The sequence below is a fragment of the Rosa rugosa genome, chromosome 1 (assembly GCF_958449725.1).
Source record: "Rosa rugosa chromosome 1, drRosRugo1.1, whole genome shotgun sequence".
NCBI lineage: Eukaryota > Viridiplantae > Streptophyta > Magnoliopsida > Rosales > Rosaceae > Rosa > Rosa rugosa.
In genome coordinates, this window is record NC_084820.1 from 32,074,625 (window position 1) to 32,083,422 (window position 8,798).

The 8,798-nt window shown below is 41.0% G+C and overlaps 1 long non-coding RNA gene across 4 annotated transcripts; it reads left to right on the plus strand.

Moving 5' to 3' along the window:
• Window positions 1-897: 897 nt before the first annotated feature.
• LOC133735482 (uncharacterized) lies at window positions 898-5,902 on the plus strand. 4 transcript variants are annotated; one of them, XR_009859052.1, is made up of 7 exons: window positions 898-999; window positions 1,078-1,244; window positions 1,335-1,425; window positions 1,638-1,699; window positions 1,775-1,924; window positions 4,695-4,753; window positions 5,672-5,902. It is a non-coding gene; the product is annotated as an uncharacterized LOC133735482 (long non-coding RNA). The 4 variants fall into 4 exon arrangements; XR_009859056.1 differs by lacking the exon at window positions 4,695-4,753; XR_009859058.1 differs by lacking the exons at window positions 1,638-1,699; window positions 1,775-1,924.
• Window positions 5,903-8,798: the final 2,896 nt, after the last annotated feature.

Genomic DNA, 8,798 nt, shown 5'->3' on the forward strand with positions numbered 1-8,798 from the left:
TATAAAAAGACTAAATTTAACTAACTAAAAAAAAAATAAAAAAAATAAAAAAGAGTGTGGATTGTAAAATGAGAAGTTTGAATTGGACTCTCCAATATATATATATCTCTCTACTACTTAAGGCTCCGTTTGGCTAGCAGGAATGTCAAAATAGAAAAATGATTTATTTCCTTTCCAGATCGATATCGAATGGAATATATATGTTTTGATATTTTCATGTGGGTGTTTGAAACATTACTGGAAATTAAATTATGAAATTAATTTTCCATTCCTATTGTAGTGTTTGGTAAGTCATAAGAATGCAATATAAAATTATAATTTTCAATAACGCCCTTTTACTAATTAAAGTACAGATATGACATCAACTTAATTATAAAGAATATTGGTGGGGGAATATAAATTTTTGAGAGGGATAATTAATGTAATTTTGCCTTTGATAATGGGAAATAGACTTAAAATACGACCCTTGACTAGGTATTTCTTTTCAAGCCTTATGAGGGGGGTCAATTTTCAGTCAAATCTCATTTTTTATTTCCTTTTCATTCTCTATAATTTCAAGCAAACGGCATATATGAATGGAAAATGGAATTAATTATAACGTCCCGAACCTGAATTTACCGATTTACTAGTCATTTGAACTGTAAAAGACCTTTACTTTCACTTTTACTGTCGTTTCGGTACTTTTAGGGTGCTCTAAAAGATGACTTTTTATTTGGGTCAAAATTTGAGAAACTTTTCTTCATGAAAGTCGTAGAGGACGTTAAACCGAACGTGTGCATATATGGTACGTAAAAATCGGAGTATGTATACGAAAGTTATGGCCAAAATACTAAATGTACTGTTCATGATAACTTTCTATAAATAGGACGAGTTCCTGTGGTAACTCAGAATTTTTCTCTCCTCCCTCTTTCTCTCTCCCCGATTTTCTCTCCCTCTCCGACCTCTTCACCTTCTTCCGGCCATAACTCCTTCACCGGGCGACAGATTTTGACGCATAAGGTATTGTTGGAAAGCTCTCTTCATTCTCTTAATTTCTGGGATGTTTTGGTAGCTTAATTTGAACTGTGGAAGGTGCAGCAAGGAGAAGAAGAGGGCGGTGTAGCTGTTTTCTTGGGTTTTTGGTCGACACTTGAGTTTCCGGCCACCTCCGGCGACGATTCTTATTGGGTCTTGGAGTACTTGGATCATACAACCATCCCTTAAAGTTTCTTGGTCGGATTCAAAGTGTGGAGCACGAATCGAAGGTTTGAATTTCTGGGTACTATTTGGAAATCGGGTTTTAGTATTTGAGCTTAGTTTCGGGTATTTTCATGTGTTTTCTGACCTTGTGGTAGTTGAGGAAGATGTTTGGATGGTTGAGACGAAGCTGCTGCCAAAATTTGGTGGGCGGAGGTGGAGGTTGCCGGTGCATGAACAGTGATTGCGGTGTGTGAACAGTGATTTAATTTCTGTTTTTAGCTAGATTAATTTCTTGTGAGTTTTAGATTTTATAGACGTGATTTTGGTGAAATTTGGTGGGAATCCAACGAGAATCGAAGGCTTTGGACGTAGAGGAGAGGATTAGAAATTCAATTCCTATTTATCGTAAATTAAATTTCAGTCCTATATTTATTCGTTTACGGATTATAATTGTACAGGGTGACGTATCAAACTACTAATTGGCGAAGAAGCCCTTATGCGTGATCGCCTAAATAGTATTGTGAGTGGACTTTTGTTTTAAATGTTTTTTTTTTTTTGATCGGGTTAGTTGTTAGTAACTCACACACCCATGCAGTGGTATCACAGCGCCAGGACACCTGCACCGACATTGCGGCGAAAGCCAAAGGGTCTCTCAAATCTGCTGGCCACGGGATGAAGCTAGGGTTCAAACGCTAGACCTGGGGGTTCCAGACTAGGCGATTCGACAAACACACCACACCACGTGGTTTGTTTTAAATGTTGATGCATGCGTTGTTTCTTGAATTAATGCTTTATTTAATTATCATAATATATTGTCGAGCATATTATTTTTAGTTTCGGATATTATTTGGTTTTGGAGTATATATTTGGAATATTGATCGGATTTTCCATCATGATTTTAGAACGAGAGTTTTCTACGCTCGAATTTGAATTTACGATTTATAATGATTTTTCGACGAATTATTTTCCGATGTGATTTCTGGAATTATATATTATATTTCTATTCATCGATTTGAGATTTTTTTTAAAAGATTTTCGAAATGGGATTTCGATGGAGATATTTTTCTTATTTACTCATCGACTTTCGGTTGTGGCATTGGGAATGCCTTATTGATGATTGTGGATTTGGTTTTGTTTTTGAGTTACGATTTATAATTTGATCTCGCCTATTTGTTATGATTTTGAGAATATTTTGGCGTGCAGGGCCACGTCGTTGGAATATACTTATTTTTCTCTTGAGATATTGGGGAAGCTTTACGGATTTACTGGTTTTCGATTGTTTTCCTCACCATACTCGGGTCGTTCGGATTGTGTCTCCTCCTCACTTACTTTGTGTTTGTGAGTGGCAGTCGAGGTGATTTATTCTCCTCCTCACGTGAGTGGTAGTCGAGGTTATTAGTTCTCCAACTCACACAATCTATGTGTGAGTGGCAGTCGAGGGTAGGTAGAGCCTAAGGGGCTCCTTTACCCATATGGTGATATTTCTTCCCCATATCCTATTATTACTTGACTAGCGGGGCTAGTCCGATTTCTCTTAACCAGCGGGGCTGGTATGTTTTCACGAGATTTTGAGTTTAAAAAAATACGTTTTATAAACGTTGCATGCATCGAGGTTTTATAAGTTTAAATACGTGGGAAAGTATTCAAGTCGCTTCTTTTAAATTATCTTGATTATTTATTTTTGTCCACTTACACTAATGTGTTTTTCAATACTTTCCTCGGGGCCCTTCCGTTTCAAATGCCTAGTTTGCAGGCGAAATTAGTTGAGGTCGGGCGTACACGGAGTTGAGGCATAGTTGTCACTGCTTCCGCATTGTAGGATCTATCGATCCTTCACCCTCTTTACTTTTATTTCTATTATACCTTCTGTTTTAGAATTGCTCTGATAACCTGTGGGATTAATGTTATTAAGTTGAGATTTGTGTAATGTGAATTGGAAGATGTTGTGATTTGGAGAGCAGGGTGGCTCCAGGAGAATAAGGATGGATTGCTTAGAAGTGTAAATGTCTTTCTACAGATTTTGGGTAGTCCATTTTTAGGGGAAGTTCTGCCAAATTTTTTGTAGAATTTCTTCTAAGGTGGGCCCTGCAGGGCACTTCGGATTTCAGGGTGAAATCCGGGGCGGGTCCTGTCATTAATTTCAATTTCATACCATGATTTTCTACTATCCAAACGGGGCCTAAATGGAAGCCATTCTTTTGGTATCAAAGGCTTCACCAAAATTTAAATTGACATATATGCTCTTTGAATAAAATAAACACATCTAAATGTTATTATGGTAAAATATCAAAATCAAATAAAAGAATATCAGAATAGAAGAAATGTTACGTCCCGAACCTAGAATTAACGATTTACTCACTATTTAGACGGTAAGTGTCGATTACTTTCAATTTTTACTTTTTATTGATACTTTAGTGGCCCTAAAAGGTTGACTTTTGTTCGGGGCCGTTTATGAGAAAATTTCCTTCATGAAAGTTGTAGAGGACTTTAAACCGAGCGCGTGCATATGTGGTGCGTAAAATTTGGACTTAGTATGTGAAAGTTATGGCCGGAAATGTAAATATTACTATTCATGGTAACATTTGGTTATAAAAGAAGAAATTACTGTGGTAGGTTTCCAAAACTGGAAACCCACCCTCTTCTCTCTCCTCTCCCCCGAACTCTCTCTTTCCCTTTCTGTCACTCTGCCTCCCCCTCGATTTTTCACCGTCCGGCCACCAACCGGCGAACAGCCGGCAACCACAAGAGCGCCTCCTTCCTCCCTGCACCCTAGCGGCCTTGGGTTGTGACGATTTGGCCAAGAAACCTCGGATCGAAGCAAAATTCTTCACAGCTCCAGTTTGGAGTTTTCGTCGATTTCTGGCGATTCCGGCCACCTCTGGTCACCAAACGGACATCGAAGGTCGGGTTTTTGCCAAGGATCATTTCCCCTAAGGTCTTGCATTCCAATTTGCTGTCTGGAGGCCGGATTGACAATTGCAATATCTAGGGTTCTTGGGTTTTTCTGGAAAAAACTTCACCGGCCAGTTTGGAGCCCTTCAAGGTAAAATTGGAACTTGTTGTAGTTGTGAAAAATGTTGGGTCTATTGAGTAGGTGGTGCTGCCAGAATTTGATGGCCATCGGAGGTGGTGGTCGCCGGCGAGTGGGGCCCACGCGCTGCCACTGTTGGTGGCGCGTGGAGGCGTGTAGGGCAGTGTTTTAATTTCAGTTTTTAGCCCATTAAATTGTAGAGATGTTGTAGAGCTTGTATGTGAAGTTTGGTGAATTTTGGAGAAGTGTGAGTATGGATTTTGATATATTGTTCAAGGGTGGAAATTGTTAATTGAATTACGAGGAATCTATCCACCGGATTTCCTTGATTCGGCCCTAAAGCCCATACATTAAGGGAATGACATTAGTGAAGAAGTTTGGGAGATTTTGGGCATATAAAGACAATGTTAGGGTTTGGTTTTTATTTATCGTAATTTAGTTTTCCATCCAGTAATTATGGGTTTACGAACATTATATTGTACAGGACGTGAGGAGGATTCCCTCGAGGAGGGTTCGGATCGACGGCAGGCTTAGTCGTACACTGTGAGTGGACTTTTGTTTTCAAATAAATGATGCATGCACTTATTTATTACTGTATGCTCTATTTAATTGACATATTACATTTCAAGCATATGATTTATTTTCGAAGATTGATTTCGCTTTATCCCATATAATTACTTTCGATATTTATTGGTTTCTGAAGTTGGTTATGATTTATAATCCTATTCGACGAATTATTATTTCCGATGTGATTTCTGGATTTATACTATTTTTATTATATTTATATTCGTCGATTTGAGACTTTATTTTCGAATTGAGTTTTTGATGGAGTAAATCTTCATATTTATTTATCGACTTTCGGTTTTGGCATTGGGAATGCCTTATTGTTAATCTAATTATTTTCTTAGCGTGTGGGACACGCTGTTGATTTATACGACGTTTTACGAGAATTTCTGGGTACGGTTGGGAATCGTACCCGTGTTTTTCTTTATTTGTGGGACATGGGGAAGCCTTATAGATTTATTGGTTTTGAATAGTTTTTACCCACCATACCTGGGTCGTCATATTTTATTGCTAGCTAGCCTATTAGTACTCCTCCCTGCTTACTATGTGTTTGTGGGTGAGTAAGAGCAGAGCATGGGATGCTCCAGAGTGTGGGACACTCCGACCCGAGCCTGGGAGGCTCCCTTCTTTCGTATGGTGAAATTTCTTCCCCATATTTTATCGTTACTTGACTAGCGGGGCTAGTCCGATTTCTTTTAACCAGCGGGGCTGGTATGTTTTTCACGAGTTTTGAGTTTAAAGAGATTTGTTTTATAAATGTTGCATGCATCGAGATTTTATAAATTTAAATCTGTGGGAAAGTATAAACTTTTCTTCCGTTATGCTTATTTATTTTGTCCACTCACGCTAACGTTTTTATGTACTTTCCCCCTGGGCCCTTTGGTTTCAATTGCCCAGATCGCAGCGTTGCTGACCGGCTTAGGAGTGGAGGCTAGCACCACCTTTGCCATCTATCCTCAGTAGGTTATCTATTAACCTACCTTATGTATCATATTTAGAGTGTGTTCTATAGATTGCTCTGATTACCTTAAAAGGTTGGATATATACATTTGTATAATTATGAGTGTATGGGAGTTGTATAATATTGGAGGAAGTTGAAAGATTTGAATTGCTGGGTTGTAATTTATATAAGTGGTTATGTTTGTGTAATATGGTGTTTTTACTTGGAAATTTGCGGATTGTTGCTAGGAAGCAGGGTGGCTTCAAGCATTGAAATTGTTTTTTATACTTAGAAGTGTTTTCAGCAGGTTTAGGGTTGCCCACTTTTAGGGGAAGTTCTGTCGAATTTTCCCGAAAAGTGGGCCCCGCAGGTCCATCTTGGAGTTAGGAGGGTAATTCCGGGGTGGGTCCTGACAAGAAAAGAGTATGTTAGAAACACAATTTCAATCCACAAATTGTTGCAGGTAGTTTCTTAACTTTTATTCTCTTTACTAGCTGAAATTTGAGACCAAAACATATCAAAGTTTTTGTTATTACTCCGGGCATTGCACGGGTATAACGCTAGCTAGTATAGATAAAGCAATGGCATAAATTTGACATTATATTTAGGCTTCACTAAATTATGTTGAAACCTAATAAAGCTTTGCTAGGGTTGGGAGTCCACCGGCTTTGCCTTAGCTGCTCCAGTATTTTCGCCCATTTTCGATGGGTTACCTTTCTGAAACCATCTTTAGGATCATAATCATTGTTCGAAGTTGTCAATCGATCGGGGTGGGATCATACCCAATTCTTTGAGTGGATCATACCCAAACATGTGTGTTTGAAGGGGAAGATGGTCGACGGGGGCGCATCGCAAGTCTGCACAACAGGTTGAAATTCTGTGGCTTACCATTTCGGTCGGTGCTGGGAAGGATTTCTTTTCCATTCTCGATGGCAGCAGTGTGTGGGGGTGGTCCGGCGAGGCTACGGTGGGAGCGACTTTAAGATGGTGTACCGGTAGGGCTTGAGATGGGTTGCTCGACCATGATTCTCGATGGAGTGTAGTGCTTCCCAGATCAGACCGGTAGGGGTTTTTTTGTAGAAGGATCCTTATTGGCAAGCGATAGTGGTGTGGTAGTTAGCATACAAAGAACTGGCTATTTCTCTGAAAATAAAAAAAAATGTTTCACTAAATTTACTTCTCATCTTTATTGTTACTCTGTTAAATTACATACATAGCCTTACTTAAGCATCGGAGATGCATAGACCGACCAGTTCGGCATATACCTCTGATGCTGTGTATTTCTTTTAACAAGGTCCCAGTGTTATCTACTTATCGGCTAGCGGGTACCTCATTCAGCCAGGCTACACCGGAGAAACCAGCAGAAACATTGGCGCTGTCTGTAGGAACTCGTGTAACTCCACCCGCTCCGTACCATGGCTGAGCAGGATGAGGCAGCGAACATCACCAGAGGTGTCGCTTGGGAACTTATCTTCACACCAGGAACTTCCAGTGTAGAGTTCTCAATGCTACCATCGAGACCCACGGGTGGGGAGTTCTGAACCCGGAGGAAGGTAACAACTCGTCACCAGCCCGTGACCCGCTCTGTCTAGTCTCAGAAATAGAGGCTATGCGGGCTGAGATAGTGGCTTTTCAAGAACTGAGTCGGCTTGACCGAGAGCAACATCAGATCGACCGAGAGGTAAACCTCCTCTCGCAGCAAAGATTGCAAGAATTAGAAGACGAAAACACGGCCCTGACTCACACACTAAACAGGCGACACCAACATAATGAGGCCTTTACCCAAACTCTCACAAGGCATTACAGCCAATTGTATCAGAGGCAGTGGTGTCGACAACAACTGCAGTTACCAAGACCCTCGAAGCAAGGCTGCCACGTATAAACGCAACAGGCCGGTGGATGATACATGTGCATATTGATCTCTACCTGGAGAGCCTAAGAGAGTTGCCATCCCCACCCCTACCCAGATTGGAGGAAGTCGAGTCACCGGTAACTAATCCCAACACTGCCCTTCTCAAACAAATGAGCCAGTCATGGTCGGCCCTCCAAGCAAGAGTTGAAGCTAGAGAGAACTGAGAGGCCTGGTGTCCTCTAACCACTTTTGAGGATAGACCGGGACCTTTCACGCCAGTGGTTCGGAATGCAGTCCGTTCGAAGGCCACCAAGTCGCTGAAAATTGACTATACCGAAACCAGTGACCTTTATCAATACTTGAAGGCTTTTCGCTCGCAAACGGGTGGTAAGGGATATACGAACGAAGTATGCTGCAACATGTTTCAAGAAACATTCTCTAGGGAGGCTCTGAGTTGGTTCTACGAACTGCCGGTTGGCTCAGTAGGATCTTTCAAAGAGGTGGCGGATAAGTTCGTAGCTTTGTTTATTCTGCGTATCGATGGATTCCACACACCCACGGGTTTATTGAAAATACAGCAAGAACAAAGTGAAACACTGAAGCCATTTGTCAATAGGTGGCAATCGGTCACAACCTATTGTAAAAACCTCAACAAAGAATTGGCTGAAATGGCATTCAGGCAAGACTGCAGACCATGAAACTTTCTTTGTGAGATCAACCACACCACCCTCGGGCCAATTATGACGAGTTGATGGCCACCGCGATCAAGGCAGAGTTTGAAGAGTACGGGAGCGTCAGTAAGTCCAAGACCGAGAAAAGGGAAAATATACAAAACCCGGCCCCGGTGGCTAGGGAGGAGCCCAAGAAATGAGAACAGAATTCGGACGGTAACAGATATCCGTATCCCGCAAGCAAGTGTAGTAAAGAATCATCCAGTGGGGCCAGCAAGTACTCCAACAAAACTTATCACCGAGAGGAGAAGTCACAACGGCAGTATCCGAAAACCATAACCCCGCCAAGGTACGAGGTCTTCACTGGAAATAATTTGGATGCCTCGTAAAAATAATCTGGATCGAGAACAGGGATGAAATACCCAGACCTCCACGTACCCTGGAAATTCCCAAAGAGAGCTTACCCAGCTAGACAGAGGCAAATATTGTACCTATCACAAGGACGCCGGAAACAATACCAATCTCTGAATGGCTTTGAAGAACACCATCGAGTCACTGATT